Genomic DNA, 16,308 nt, shown 5'->3' with positions numbered 1-16,308 from the left:
GGTTTCTGGAAAAGGTCAAACTGGTTAGTAAGGTCCAGACAAAATGTCCAGTTACATCAGTTTCCCACAATTAGAATAAGCACAATATTGTAATCCAATTCACAGACATTTTAGCTACAGGAGGGTCAAATTGAACTGGGATGCTAAGTAAAATAATATCCAAAATATTCTGTCCTCTTGAAGCAACTTTAGAATAATACAATCATATCCCCAAACAAAGCAAAGCTTGTTGTAACAGAAACATCAGGAGTCTTTGCTCTGAATTCGTCAGCTGAGTTGGTGATCAGAGAAAAACAGCCAAGACAGAGAAAGATCTGAGGCACCTTATGTAAAAGAAATTACTAAAACAACTTTTTGCCTGGAAAGGAAATGACAGGGGTGATATTACAAAAGGGGTGATATCTATAAAATCAGGAATAGCAGGGATAGAGAGAATGGGAGCAATAATTCAGTGCCTGTTATAAGAAGGAAGTCACTAGTTAGGAGAAAAGGAAATTCTCCATGCATGCATTGAGTGTGGAGTTCACTGCCAGAGGATGTTTATATACCAAAAGTTCTTATGTGTCAGCAGAATGAGTAGATGAATTAAAGAGAAAAAAAGAATTTAGCCATTGCTATTATAACAAAAATATCCTCTCCAGAAAATCACTGGAGGCTGGGAGGGTTTTCTGGAGAGCTGTTTCTATGAGCTTCTCTGTTTTTAGACTCCTTCCTAATTATCTGCTTCAGCCAGTGTTGGAGACCTTTGGTCTGACTTACTATGGCTATTCCTTAGTAACCTGGGAGAAGGTGATACAAAACACTGAAAAGGTAAGCAGAGAAAGTGAGGCAGAAATCTACAAAATATCCACATTTTCCTTAAAAAGAAATACTCACTCTTGGAAACGGACAGCTTAATCTCAATTGGGAAAAATGAGGACATGTATAGTGTGCACACCAGTACACTCCTAAGTCTTCAACTTGCAGCTTCTGTGTTGTGACAGTGATCGTCCCCTTCTGGGTGTCATTAAGTATAGTGCTTCTCTCAGAATGAGCTTTGTTTTGATATGCTGATAGGTGGTGATCGGTGCTGACCAAGATATCACATCTATCTTTATCTTTCCTTCAGCAACAGGCTTTCCTTGTAGCGTTGTAGTTCTGGACTTTATAGGGACATACAGCAGAGAGACTCTTCAGCTCCGTAGCAGAGTGGTTTCAGGCCATAGAACAGAACATAAGAACCACAGTATAAATCCCAGCTAAGAGTCATGATGACACATCTTCCATGAATGACATATCCACTATGGGATAAAGTCTTTGCAGGTGAAATCCAGATCCTGGCTTCAGCTGGGACCTCAGTCCTATGGACCTCACAAACCACCTGCTCTCTCTGCCTCTCCCATAACAACTTATTTCCCCACAGTATCCCAAGCTCTGACAGGAAAAAGCTGCTGGATTTAGGTGTAGTAGCAATTTTAAGATACAAGTGCTCTATCTCTCCTTTCCTGTTACCACCATCACTGCACAGCTGGGAGAAACCAGCAGTGTTCACAGCTGAGCAGCCTCAGCCCATTATCAAATGAGTTAGTATAAAACCTCAGGTAGAGGAAGTTATTGCCTTTTTCAGACTTTGTGGGAGAATCTAGCAAGCTAGGAGTTGCTGAGTAAATTCTTAGACTGCTTACCTCAGGTTGTGGTTTTGGGGGGGCGGGGGGAAGCCTCTTGTAAAAATATTTTAAAGAACATGAAGTTGAAGTAAGCCTTAAAATAACTTGTTCTTTTTTCACAGAAACTGAGAAGAAGGAGACTAATGTAACAAATTTTAATAGCATTTGGTTTGAATTCTTGGTCCAAGGAGTGTGTGATCTAGCAATAAGGTAACAAAAGTTTAGGGAGAAGGGGAGTCTGGGAAACATTCAGACGTTTCCCCCAGGTTTCATGGTTGTCATATGCATAGTTTTTATAGCCATTATTTTTGTGCTGTCTGCCTGTTTATCAGTACAAACCTTGCAGTAAATAAGACAGAACAAGGGTAGGGAAAAGGACTGCAAGAGCACGGGCAGCAGAGCATTTGCAGAAGCCAGTTCTGCAGTGTTTCTCGTGGTGTGGGTCTGTCCATGCCCCATGCAGTGTTACGAGTTGTGCAAGAGGATAAAGTGCCAGGCTGGCAGAGGGAATGCTGTTGTTTCAGTGCCAGCTTATGAACATTGCCCTGTTCAGGAGGCTGTGATGTGCCATATGGGTAGGACAGACTTCTAGCCATATTTTCAAAATTTCCAGAATTTAGCTCTCTCCACTGAAAGAGAAGAGAAGGAATGATGTATCTCAGCATCCCTCTGCATTGCTAATAGGAAAATGGGGTCTTTTCCTTATTCCAAATTCATTTTATACTGTATTGTAAAGGATAACATGAATTTAAGTAAAAAATTTGACCTTTCACAGAAAGTGAATATATTTTGGGGTTAAAAATCACAAATTTGCACTAAAGTATAGTTTTCCTCAACCAAAGATCACTGACTGTCTGTGAAGATCTGGTGTAGAAACTGCTCTTTGTGTTGTAGTGTTGGGGAATTCCTTGGTTTTAGTCTGTCCTGCTTGAGCATGAGTCAGAAACAGTTCCTTAAAAAATGAAGAAATTGTGCTGTGTGGCTCGGTGGCAGCTCCACTGTAGTTCTGCACAAGTTCTTGTGATGGCTGGTGGGTTCAGTGTGTGTACTCAAGAGAAAGGGAGGGATCAGGCAGGAAACTGTGGTTGTCAAAAGATGAGGAGATTCTCCAGCTTTGGTTACAGCTTAGTACTGTGCTCAGGGACAGATCTTTTCATACCTATTCAAGCTTTGTGTCTAGAGATACAGTGAGCACAAATATATATGGAATTATATTCCCTCTATGGAATAGTTAACAGGCCTGAGCTGGCTCTGCGGAGGCTTCAAAAGACTGAGGATATAAAAGGTTTGGTGTGGAAACAGAAGACTCTGTCAGTTGTGTGTGATGGTAAATCTGTGCTAGTCATTTCTGGGGGCTGCTGAAATAGTATTACACTGCTGTCATTTGGATGATCCCAGTTCCAAAATTATTAGCAAGTCTTTTATGTACATTTGCTTCTTTGCTGCCTCCCAAAGACTCTCCTTTTCCTTGACAGAGGCTTTCAGAGGGATCCTTCCCTTCAGAGTTGCTTTTTGTGCTGCATCAAAGGTACATTGCTCTGTGCACTTAGTCTGGTATGCCTCAGTACCTGGGATTCTGCATCTTAATAATCAGCTCCTAAGAGGCGTTTAACAGCCATGAAACAAATGCTTTAAGGCCTTCCTATCTTGATTCACACAGATTTAGCCTGTCCTTAAGTAGCTGTGATTTCTATTAAATATTGCACATGCAGAGAAGGAACTGCTGCCAGGACAGCTGTCCCTTGAGCCAGTGACCACATGGTCCTTTCAGGGAGTGGTGGAGCTGGGCCAGGCAGTGCCAGGGGATGTGTTTGCATGACACACTTATACCTGTTTTTGAAGAGGAAACTGTGCCCAGAGTGACTTGGCTTATGGTCCTGGAGAAGCCAGCATCTCCAAGTAATAGGAACCGGAGCTGGCCCATCTTCTTTCGTAGCAGTGCAGAGAATTTCTCTATCTGAAAAGAAACTGGCTTTGGTGGTAGAAACTTTAAGAAAATTCCTTTCCTAATGCTGGAATGGCCTGCATTGTACAGGACCTTAGGCAAATGCAAGAGAAACACTGTACCTGAGCTCCCCTTGCCTCTTGTACTGCCTCACCCATTCTCTTACCTAAAAAACAGAAGAGCAGAAGCAGGAGGAATCTTGGCTCCATGCCTGTCTTGGAGCCAAGAGAAAGGCCAATGGTGAAGGCAGATCAGAGGATTAGTAGATGTCTGCTCTCTGTACCCTCCTATCCCACACTGGTACTTCTGGAGGAAGTGGCTGAGCTTAGTGGCTTACCACTTGGCTTGGCACAGAAATCCTTCACTGCTGTTTTACAATAAAATTCATGCTTAAATAATTGAATTGTCCATATCAACAGAGCTTGGCCAGTTCAGAAGACACAGATGCATTAGGCAGAGTTCAAGGTGAAGCTGTTTTCTTCTCCCCATTGCATCAACAGAAGCCACACTTTACCATCTTGCTACGCTTTCAGTGTTGCCCCTGAAAGACCCCTTGACACTCCCACTAGCAACATCATTAAAATCAGCCAGCCCTTGGCCTCAGAAAAATGGAGAAACGTTTCAGTTTTTGAGGCACATAAACTTCCATGTGGCTGATTCTGAACCTGAGTGCTTTGCATGCCCGGGTTCAACCATAGTGGAGGTGAGGGAAGGAGGACATGGGCTGGTGCAATGCCACATCCCTGTATCTGTGCACCCGCTGGGCAGGGTTAACGGAGGGGATGCTCTACAGAAGCTTTTCCCCTCCTTTCCCTTGGCCTCCCTGAGAAACTCTGCCTCCTGGAAATCTGGACAAAGCCACCTGTGGAAACCTCCAGTTCCGTCATCAAGCCACATCATAGCCACAGCCAAAGTCTCCCTTTAGCGATGGCTGTCACAGCTCTGGGGTGGACTCACTCATGGATCTTCCACAGCTGGCTCTAACTCAAATAGCTGCTTTGGGAAGCACAAGCAGTGGCAGGTTTTATTTGTCTTGACTCTGTGCTTTCTTGGCCTTACTCTCATTCTAGCTGTTGTAAGGATACTGGAGAATGCCTGTCCTTCCACTCTGCTCCCCAGACACCTTGTGCTTGCCATACTGGGAAACATGCCCCTAGTCACTGGGGCTTGGCAGATTCCCTTCTGCCTCCCCTTGAAATCCCTGTGCCCTTCTCTGCCCTTCAAGGCAGTGACAGTAAAGAAGTATAATGGCAGTAAATTCCTCTGCCTCCCCACTGCCAGCACATGTGCTCACAGTGGTCTCCCCTGGGCCAGTACCTACCTGCCTCGCTCCATCAGAGCAGTGCAGAAAGACTGTACTGACACCCTGGCTGCAAATAATTTCCAATTATATGAATAAGCAGCTTATTAACAATACATTCTGGCTAATCATTTTGTGCTAGATATCTTTGCATTGTCTTGTCCCCAAATCCCTCTCTCATCAGGCACTTGATGCTCAGTAACAAGAAGGGGGAACGCACTCGTTCTCTTATGAACAAATCCCAAGAGTCTGCAATTAGTTCAGTTTCTGCAACTGGTTGCCTGCAAACTGAGCCAAGAAGTGTGCTGCATTGCAATGCCTCATCCTTCCCCATAGCATCTGCATTTGGCATGTCCATTGGAGGTCCTGTCTTTGAGGAGAGCAGCTCTTTGGGGCAGGACAGGTCATGAAGAGATGTCTGTCCAGGACCCATCAAGTTTGTCACTAAGGAGTAGCAAGGAAGGAATGAAGTTGGTCCTTTTGCTGCATCTCTGACAGAGGTTTGTTATGGCTTTTAATGATAGTATCACAGAAAAAAAGATGAATGTTATCTCAGGAGGTCACTTAATCTAGCCCAGTGACACACAATAGGATCAGCTCTTTCAATGCAATTTCTAAAGATCTCTGTTTAACTAGTTTATGTTGCAGCATTCTCCCGGTGACCTATTCCAGTGCTGCACCATCCTTATTTGAAAGCTTCTCTTAACATCTGACTCTCCCTGCTATTTAAACACCTCGTTCCCTTTTGTATCCACTGTGAACTTGAAGAACAGATTATTCCCTTTCTCTTGTTTTGTATGCAGTGATGCCTGCCATGCCTCCCCTCAGTCTTTCCACTCCAGACTAACCATCCCCAAGTCTTTTAATTTTCCTTCCTAGGTTGTGTTTCTGACAGCTTGGATCTTTTTTTTTTTCCCTTCTCTGAACTCTCTCATCAATCCACCTCTTCTCTGCCTATCTACTTGGAGTCCTCAAAGCCCCCTGAAGTTTCTTTTGAGCTTTTCATCCAATCAAGGATGAAACCATACGCCTTTCCATTGCCTTCCATAGAAATTCTTGCTTCCCGTTGATTTACTCCCGTTGCCGCAGAAACCTCTGTGGATTAGACACTTCTTAAAATGTCAGTGGCCTTACAGAGACTTCCCTGCTTTAGGCTTACCTGCCCCATGCGTTGGCCCTTGCTGAGCTCTATAAGAAGACCTGGCAGAGGGGTCCCTGTCGCAGCAGCGTTGGGGCTGCTCCATAGGGTCGCAGAGCCCAGGCAGAAGCCGGGTGCTGCCGCGGAGCTGTGTGCGAAGGGGAGGGCTGGTTTTGGGGTGCGAGACCGCTAGAGGGCAGAGGAAGATCAGGAATGGGGTGCCGGGCTAGGGGACGGGGGCTGCAGGAGGGGGCTTCGCAGGCAGCAGGGGGTCTTCGGTAGCCAAGTCCCGTCTCTGTCCGCAAGCAGCCGGTTAGCTGCCTGGAGGTGGGCACCAAGGTGAAATGCTGGCCTTCATAGTACCTTCGCCATATTCCCCATGTTTTTGCAACAAAAACGAAATGCTCCGCTCAGCTAGCGGACTGCGCAGTGACCGAAGCCCAGGGTGTCACGCTGCTGGCTGCAGGCAGGTGCCTGGGCATGGCAGTTTTTCTGTCGCTCCTCTGTTTCCCCTGGCTCTGGGAGGCAGGTGCCCATGTGAGCCTATCTTGTGCATGCTGCAAAGTTTTTAGAGAAACTGTATTATCGTTGCCTCACCCTGCGGTATGCCTTAAGAGAGATCTTGAACAGAGAGCCAAAGACCCTTCTTCCCAAAACTGTAGGCAGGCTAAAGTCTTAAGACCTTATCCGTCAGATGATGGAGCCTGCCGAGCCCCTCCTGGGGGCATCAGCACCAGTTGCTTCTTCAGCAGAGCAACACAAACCAGTCCTTTACCCTCATCCAGGCCTGATGCTCTGCAGGGATGCGAGGCAGTGGGGAATTGATGCTAAATAATCCTGAGAAAGGGGGATGCTGGGATAAGGGAGAAGGTGGGGGCTTGTCTTAGAATAAGGTGGTAGAAGATGGCTCAGGGAAATGGTAGCTTTAGTGAGCAGTGAGAGCAGGAGCATGGCTGGGGGGAGGCAGGCAGACCTGGGGCCGGAGGCACTGGCTGTGTGTGTGCAGGGGCTGCTGGGCACACAGGACAGGCATTCTGTAAGCAGGACATGGGCCATGGGCTCGGCTCGGCTCTAAAGGAGAAGAGGCCCCACAGCAGCAGCTTAGCGAGAGGCCTGGTGTTTGGTCTGTTCCACATCAATGGGGCGTCCAGCTGTGGCTGAGGATGAAAGCAAGTGAGAGAGAGAGGATTAAAGGCTCCCAGGGTCTCCTCTAACCCGCCTAAGACTCGCCGAGAGGGCAGTGTGCGGCTTCAGGAAGGCTTCTTCATATGGAAAATATTATGTGAGGGAGAGAAAGAGAAGGGGGAAGGGAAGAGGGAGAGAGGGAGACTTCTGTCCAGAGAGCGCTGGGGGAAGACTGATTGCAAAAAGCGTTTTGGAGGCTCAGACTAAGCCCATGCAGAAAGTGCTGAGCTCTGCCATACCCGAGAGTGCGGTGGGGCACAGGTGTGATGAGTTTGGGAGGCCTGCAGACAGGGGAGAGAGCGCGAGGTCCAAATGTGCTAAGAGCACATAGCAGCAGAAAAATAAAGGGATGAAAGAAGAGGGGAAGTGGAGAAGGGGAATGAGGAGGCTGGCAAAAGGGAGGAGAAAGGAGAGAAATGGAGGGGGAGGTGGTGAAAGGCAGAATGAGGGACATAGAGGAAAGCGAGAGGTGGTGAAAGGCTGGCTGTCTGCTCCATTGTGTTATTAACCAGGTCGCCAGGTGGAATCGCCCTGCACGCAGCCCTCCTGGCCTGTTTCCTACCCCCACCAAACTTCTCCCAGGAATGCCTGTGATGGGGAACAAATTGCTAACAGAAGTGAGACATTTTGCACTGAATGCAAGCAAGTTTCCAGTGAAAGGTTTCCTGTCAGCGGGTTGGGACTGGAGGGTGTGGAGCCTTTCTGCCTGCTCTGGCAGAATAATCCTGTGAGTTAACACGAAGCATTGGTTATAGCACAGGATAAAGGACCTGAGGCTGGGCTTTCCTGCCTTCTGTTTTGGCTGCCACCGTTTTGCTGCTTTCATTCACTGTTATTTTCTGCTTCACCCGCGTGTGGCATTCTCGGTCTCATTAGGCCTTCCTCCGCTCCCCCGGCCACCCCCCACTGGTGAGATCTCCCGAGTATTCACAGGCTTCCACTCTACTTTCCTCCTTGATTTATACTGTTGAACTGAATGACCTTCCTTGACCTCATTTTCATGACAGTGTGAGCACACACATCGGCACTTGGCGAATGGCAAAGATAGTCCCTCCCTTGCAGTCCTGCCCTCTGAGCTGCAAGGATGCTAACTATCCCATTCACACGTGGGGTAGGTTTGGTGTGTGCTCGCATGCTGCAGATGGGTGCCTCATTACCTGGATCTGCAGTACTCCCTTGCACACCAGAGTCCAGAGACTTTGAAGATGCTGGCTGAAAAATGCTGATCTATGTATCTTTGTACATATGGACAGTGTTTAGCTGAGCTGGTGTGCATGCACAACCAGTATGCAGGAATATACTCCTGTGTATTTCACTCTATGTATAGATGTGCAGAACCTTTCCCCTCTCCATCACCTATGCTTCGAGGCAGTCCACAGATTTACGTGGTCTGTCCCCGTGAGAAATATACACCAATACTTTCTCTCCTTTCTGTCTAGGTTGCTGTGTTCTTGGTCATCGCTGTAGTAGCTGAAAACTTGCTAGATGGGCTAGACAAGCCACAACACAGAGCTGGGAGATGTGCATTGACTCCCTGATATGGACAGACTTGCAAGGTGAGGGAATTTCTATAACCGCAAACGTCCTGGTGCCCTGTGACTCCTGATGGAGTAAGTGGATTTTAACAGGAGAGAGATCACTTCTCCCTCCTCCCCAGAAAACACGTAGCCGAGTCTCTGCTCCTGGTTCTGAAGAATTTCAGACAAAAGTCTGAAGTTCTTAAGTGTAAGAGGAGCAGCCAACCCAAAGGTACTGCTGGGTTTTGGAACACCAATTCAGCTATGATCCTGTTTGCCATACTTCCAGCTGCACTCACCTAGGCTCCACTCTGACATCCCAAAGCTGAGTGTCTTCCACACTCTTTCTAAATAGTTGGCAAAGCAGCTTTGCCCCCTTCCCTAGCCCAGTGGTACATAAATCCCTTTGTCCCCTAGTCTGGAAATCTGCCTTCCTGTCCCTCCCTTCCCTGCCTTCCTGGGAAGTCCGTGTGGCTATGGTGCTGCCGGCTTGCCTGTCTGAGCTGCTTAGTTAAGAATAATAAACAAACTCCTAAATGGAAGGATATTCTTTAAACCTGCCTTGTGCTGCCTGCCAGGGAATGCAGGCAGCAAAGCCCACCTCCTGTCCCCCTCCAGCCCTAGCTCCAGGCTCTCCTGAAACCTGATCTCCTTTGCTGTGGAGCTGCACCATGGCCTCTGTGTGCACCTTCCCCCCTGACCCTGTCTGGATTCTCCTGTCCTTTTCCTGACACACACCCAACAAGCACGTGCTCCTCGCTCAGACACACACATACTACAGAGGGGCACACAGTGACGTTGCCACATCTGGAAGCAGAGGCAGAGGTGTGCTATGCCCACCGCACGGGTGGGCACGTAGTGGATTTACACACACGTCCATGCCCATCCCTTCACACAGGTATACACAAACATGCTGTGAAAAGTCATGCCAATGCCCACCGTGCCGACAACTAGAGGCTGCTCACCCCTTTGGGAAACCCACCTAGGCAGTGTATGCAGGTCAGAGGCAGAAACGCTCCAAGAAGTTCACAGACACAAGGAAGTAGTGCCCACACAGCCCCAGATATGAAAAGCGGTGTGGCACCAGCTCTGCAAAGAAGTGGCAACCTCATATCACAGCATGACAACAGAGCATACCCAATAGCAGGCTCACTGATAAACCCAGCCAGCACGTGTCCTGATTTCTCTCACACTCACCTCCTTTTGCGGAGGTGTCCATCCATATCTCTCTTGCTATTTTTCTCGCTTTCTTCTCATATTTATGCACTCTCCCTTCACTCTCAGACATCCCAGCTTTCCTATGTATACCTGCTGGTCCATTCTCCCATTCCCTGGAGGTTTACTTCTCATGCAGGGATATGCTACACATACCACCCATACTCATGCTTGAAATGCAGACCTTCCTATACGCATCTGTTTTGCTTTCATACATTCTCTGCTCTTTGCAGCTTGTCTGACACAGGTGTGTCTTTCCCTGTCTCTCCATGTTGCTCATGCAGCTTTTATTTAGGCACACTGGCATCTTCTCCCACCGTGTCCTGCTTGTTTTCCACCTTCTCGCTCTCACAGCTTCCCAGCTTTCCTTCTCTGTGGCCCATTTTCCTCATGCCAGCATTCACAGCTAGCAGGAAGAGGATGTCAGTTAGAGGCTAAGCAGTCCCTGGGACCCTCTGGCCCTGCCACACTTTTCAACCCACTTCTCATTTTTCTTCTCATTTTGTAATTTATTGTTTTCAGCTCCCCCTCTCCTCAGTGCCTGCTAAAGGGAACTCAGCTCCTTGCCTCCTCTTCTGTTTTCATCTTAAGAGAAAGGGAAAAACCCATTTTGCTCTTTCCCCAGCTCCAATTCCCCTTCCACCCCCACACCCTCCCACCCCCCTTCCCAGCCCTGAAACCTTTTCCTGATAGTGTTGCTGTAACTGTTCAATTAAACGAGCAATTACAAAATCAATCAAACCGAAACGTGTGCTGTGCGCTGTGGGGGGACCGACTGCAGAGTGGGGACGTCGCCTGAGCCTGTCCCAGCCTGAAGGCAGCTCAGCTCACAGCTCAGCTGAAATTGTCTCGTTTGATGGTGAGACATTGCTCTGAGGACAGGTACTGTGGTTCTGTAGGGTCGCACTCTGCTGTGTAAAGCCAGCATCATTAGCTTCACGCAACCTGCAAATTTCCCCTATCTGAGAAGATCCTGGTAAAGCTGTTAATGTTAACCATGACCTTTGGTTTGAATTGGCCAGTAAGAGGGTGCCAGTTGGAAAAAGGCATTGAGGGTGCTCAGGTGAGGGTGGTTTCTGTGGCAACAGGGTGGAAGGAAAGTGATGAGGTGAAAATGGTAAACTGAAGCAGGGGTCTTGTTGTGTGATTTCACGGGGTTACACCTGCTGACTTCTTCTCCCCTTTCATGTGTATATTTCTGCTCCTGCTACACACTTAACATGTAAAATCAGTGTGTGCCATGGCTCTTTGCCACTCTCTACTGTTTTCTCACCAGGTGACACGCACACTGTCTTAATCCCCACTATCTGTGTCTCCTTAGAACTACATCCATGATTTTCACTGCAGGAATTCCCTTTTGACACCTGCAGCCCTCTTGGTGCTGTCATAAGGAAGCAGCTAGACCGTCCCTGACACAAAGCCACAAATCTTTCCAAACTCATCACAAACAAGAAAAGATGAGCTGGAGAACAGGTTGGGTTAGGAGGAAAATGAGCAAAGCAGATGAGTTTTGGTTCATATGTGGGCAGAATCATGGCAGCTTTCCAGTAGCATGAGGAAGCCAGCTTTAGCATACAATATTTACCAAGGAGACCCAGATCCTGCTCTTGGTTACACCAGAGAAACCCCATCACTATCTCATCCCTTGAAAGGCTGAGGCAAACTGACAAGAATTTGGGACCAGAGAGCTTAATGGAAAGGATGGGGAAGGCTTTCTTGTCTTCTTATGAGCAACATACATGAAAGGAACACCTTCTAAAAAGCCCTTTGCCCTAGTATAATCCATTTGGGCTGTCAGGAGCATACCTTCATCTTGCTGGTGGGTTCTGGTTCTGCTCTTCAAGGAAGACTTCCCTCCAGATTTAATGGAAGTGGGATTGGAGCTATTTAATGAGGAGCTCTTATCCCAGACTTGACCCTGATTTTGCACAGTCAGAAAAGCAGCATCCCAAAGGCTTATCATTCCTTTAAGAGCAGAAATCTGGCGAGTTTCCTAGGGCAGGAGTCCAGTTTGGCTTTAACTTTTAGTGAGTAATACTTAAAGCCTGGTCACCCTGCAGGTCCTATGGAAACACAGGACTGTGTTGACACACTTCCTAATGCAGCAGGAGGTACGCAAATCAATTTGCAAGGATGCTTTAACAAGGTCCCCCGGTCACACCCCAGTTCACTAGAGTTTTATATATATTAAAATATTGAAGATAAGCACCAATACACAACTGCTGCTTTACCCTTGTTCCAAAGTTCCCTATGTCTGACGGTGATTTCAGTGCTGTTGCAAAGCTCATGTATTTCCCCACCCACCTGGAAATGACAGAGTGAAGAGGGCTGGAAAGGGAGGAAATTTGGCAGGGGGAGCAGGGGGGGGGTAGGTTGATTTTTATGCCAGTTGTCTTGCTGGTGCCATGTTATCTTGGATTGTACTGATACCATTTAGGGTGTATTTATTGGGTGTGCCAAGGATGCGTGGAGCCTATGGCCCTGGTGTTTGTATAAATCTAAATAAATAAGTGTATGTTTCAAAGCAGTTCTGTGGCATCAGCCCAGCTGCATGGCCCTTGTGCTGGCAACACAAGTCCGTCTGTCTATGAGTGCTATTAAGTTAGGGCTATTTTGATCTCCTTCTATGACTTGGGGAACTCCCTGAGGTAGTGTCCGTTGGCTCTCAGTCCTAGAAAGATTTTAGCTTCTGACTTCAAGGGTAAGACAGGTGGGTACCGTCAGCCTTTGGTTGGAAGGACCAGTTGCAGAGCCCAAAGGAGATTCCTATTTTTCTTGGTGGGTTTGGGACCATCTGCAAGAGGACTCATCTATGGGAAAGATCTAAAATGCCAAAGAGGGACAGGGAGGAACATTATTTTGCAACCCTTTTGTCCAAAAGCTACAAATCTCTCACCCATGGCTCTGCCTGTCCCTTGGCTCTCCCTTCATGCCGGGTGCATACAATCACGTGTGTGAAACAGCTTGGCCTGTCCCCCTGCCAGATATACGGCAGGACCATTAGTCAAGCCACATATGGGAAGGAGCAGGTTACAATTTGCTGATTAGGAGGGAAGAAAACCCAACTGGCTCCTTGGAGGACAAGTCCCCCTGCAACAAATAAAGGCTACAAAGAGGCTGGTGGTGCGAGAGCCCTCTCAGTTGCTCCAAGTTGTTGTAGTGTTTGCCGGGGCTTGATGGAGGTGGATGAACAGAACTGAACACACTCCTACTTGGCTTCTGTCAGGTGGGGAAACTGTTGTCTCCAAGGAATTGACTCCTGATTTATGAAGGGCTCACTCCTGACTTGCAGTAAGATGAATAATAGGGAAATTTGGCCTGTGCTCCCTGCTTAGGGGAATGCATTGCATGCTCTAAGAGATAAACACGCAGCTCATGCTTACAGATCCCAGTCTGGCATTTCTGCAGCCCCCAGCATCCCACTGGCTTTGCTAACACACTCTGGGGCCTGATCCCGTCGAGGGCATGCTGGGCGAGGGAAGTACTGCTGTAGTACGACAAATTGGATCTGCTTTGGTGCAACGCCACATGCTCGTGGTACTGCAAAATGCCAAGCGGGTGGCACTGTGTAAAAGCCTTTGGTCATGTCCGGCTGTCTGTTTGCCATCTATATTTGGTAAAAAAATGATTTGGAATTGTTTGTTTGTGGCTCCTTGGAAACCCCCCTTAAGAAATGGCTTCTTTTGTTTGGTTACTTGGGAAAAATATTTTCCCCTCCTTCTTTCACTATTTTGAAACATTAAAAAAAGCAAAGCTTTAAAGAGCCCAAGAATATCCAGGACGGACTGTCAACAGCAGCCTCTGTATCTTTCCTCATGGCTCAGTGCTTGCCTTGGTCTTCATCTCTTCCAGACACTCTGCTCCACCTTCTTGTAAATTCTGACAATGAAAACACTATTTAAATGTCCTCGAAGTTTCTCTTTCCATTGAAAAAGGGGATTTATTCTCTTTTTTTTTTAATCAGAATTAATGTGATTCTAATGTGTTCCTTTTGATCTTCAGGGGATTTTTTACACTGATGATCCCTAATTTTGAAATGATTTTTTTTTTTTTAATTGTTTTAAAAAGCTTTAGTGAAGGGGAAAAAAATCCATCCTACTTCTTTGGCACATCTTTAACCTTTAAGTACCTCTGGAAAAAAATATTTAAAATATATTATACATTTTTAAACAGGGTGCTTTTGACAGGTCAGTTTCAAACCTCTCTCTCTTTTCTTGTGCTGTGTTGGAATAAGACAATTTTGCAGCTTGGATTTTTTTGACAGTTAAATTGCAATGTAGGCAGAGGGTGGAATAGGGATCCTGTCTCTTTAACTCTCTAACTAGACAAAGACTTTTCCCCTTTGAGAGCTGAGCCCGGGATCAGAACTGTCAGATGATCTCGTAGCACTTGGGAGAGTTTGCAAAGTCATAATTATATCTTTTAACCTGTCTTGCTCTTTGCAAAAGAAAGGTCCTATTATATTGAAATGAGATTATTAGCCATCAAATACTTTCTTTCTTGGGATTCTTCTTCTTTAAAAAAAATTCAAATACCTTAACTACTTTGCAATTGAATTTTTATAAGATTTACTTTTCACTAAATAAATGTTCTGTAGCAGCTATTTTTTAAAGTATTTTTAAAAGGGTGTTTTCAATATGCAGATGCAAAAAAAATCAGACTAAATGTCTGAAATGTCACCTGTATAATTAAAGGAAGGTAAAGTTTCAGAGCTCAGTTCAGGTTTTTTCCCTGGCTTAGTTGGTGAGCTTCACTATTCAAAAAACCCTGCTTCTTTTCCTGATTTCATTGCCAAAGATTTTTTTTTCCTGAAACCCAATCATTTTCAACCTTCCATTTTCACTGTATTTTTTTGGTGTGTCTTTTCTTCTTCCCCAAACATGAAAAAAAAAAAAAAAAAGAAAATTAAACCCCAAATAACTGGAGAGGTGGTTTGGGTTTTTTGGTTTTTTTTTTTCTTTTTTAAATCCACACAATTAAAATCGCTGCACCACAGTGTCAATATGTGCTTTAACAAAAGGTGACAACTGCATTAAAGCAATCAGGGTAACACCAAAAAGCTTAGTAAAATACGATATCAAATTCAAGTAAGAGCCTCTTTAAACTAGCTCATCTGAGTACCAGTTGACAAAATAGTTACACCTAGTCCTAATCTGAAACTTGAGATTAGTTCCAGGTTGCACAAACAATAAATAATTAGCATGTGTTTAAATATCTAGCTGAATAAGGATTGAAATGAATATAAACCAGTTGAAATCCACTAACAATCTGGGCCTGATCCAAAGACCTCTGAAGTCACTGGAGGATCCTTCCACCTGCTACAAGAGCTTTGGCTCAAGCACCCCTTTGTTGGAAGTGATTGGTCATTTTAATTGAATGATTAAAGTGCTGTCATTTATAGCTCTATAATTCAGATTGTGTCAGCCTTTCCATTATAAACTCTCTTTCTTTTCAAGGGTGGGTTATGTCTTGGCCATAAAAATTCATTCTGAGATTAAATTCAGCATGTTCCGATCTAACAAAGGATTCGTTCCTTGTGCAGACAAAACTCCCCATTAAACTCACAGGATGCCAGGAGGTCACAACTGGTTTCCATTTTTTTAAAGGATTATGTACATTTAAATTTTTAAAAATGCTGTGTATTGTACACAGGGCCCAATCCTCCAGCACTCTCAATCATGGGAGTCACTTTACCAGTGTGAGTAGTTGAAGAAAATGGCATCTATTGCTGTGAGTAAAGTTACTCATGTGTATGTGTTTGCTAATACCACAGCCTGGTATTTGTTTGGTGCACACCTTCAGAAAGGTCCTCAGTTGCATGCTGTCATAATCTACATGTATTTTCTGTTGACTACATGCTTTGGTTTTTTAATTCCAAAGACTAAGAATAAAGGCCATTATTTAATACACCTTCTCAAAAAGATGTCTTGGTCGTAATGGAAACCAGGAGACTGACAGATCAAAAGAACCTCCCTGATGTTAATATGAGGCCCCAATTCTGAACGAGACCCACCTGGGGCACTGTTGTTCATAGAGAACCTCAGGACAGGAAAGTTAAGAAATTCGTTGAGCTGCACTTTATAGAAACCTAAGCACATGCTGAATGTTAAGCATATGTTTTCTGTATCTCTAGAACTCCCCCATGCTCCTGTTGCTTTGGTATTGAAACACCTCCCTGTCTTACCTGTTTTTAATACTCGCAACTCTATCACAAACCAAAGATGGTTTTTTTTCCCTGGTTTACAGGACAGACCCAGTGCCTTCGAGGAAACTACCTGACACTGTATCAGCAGGCGTTCTCTGTCCATCCAGCTTTCCATTCCCATTTTCATGCTAAAGCTGCAACACCAGCTACCTCTAAG

At 45.7% G+C, this 16,308-nt stretch overlaps 1 long non-coding RNA gene across 1 annotated transcript in view; it reads left to right on the top strand.

The window, feature by feature from the left end:
- LOC115335335 overlaps positions 1-16,308 on the top strand; it is a 20,380-nt gene extending 4,072 nt beyond the window's left edge. The window contains exons 2-3 of the long non-coding RNA XR_003921412.2: positions 8,654-8,770; positions 16,193-16,308. This is a non-coding gene — a long non-coding RNA (uncharacterized LOC115335335). The remainder of the gene's footprint in view (positions 1-8,653; positions 8,771-16,192) is intronic.

The sequence above is a fragment of the Aquila chrysaetos genome, chromosome 24, assembly GCF_900496995.4.
Source record: "Aquila chrysaetos chrysaetos chromosome 24, bAquChr1.4, whole genome shotgun sequence".
NCBI lineage: Eukaryota > Metazoa > Chordata > Aves > Accipitriformes > Accipitridae > Aquila > Aquila chrysaetos.
This window is presented reverse-complemented; position numbering and strand designations above follow the sequence as displayed.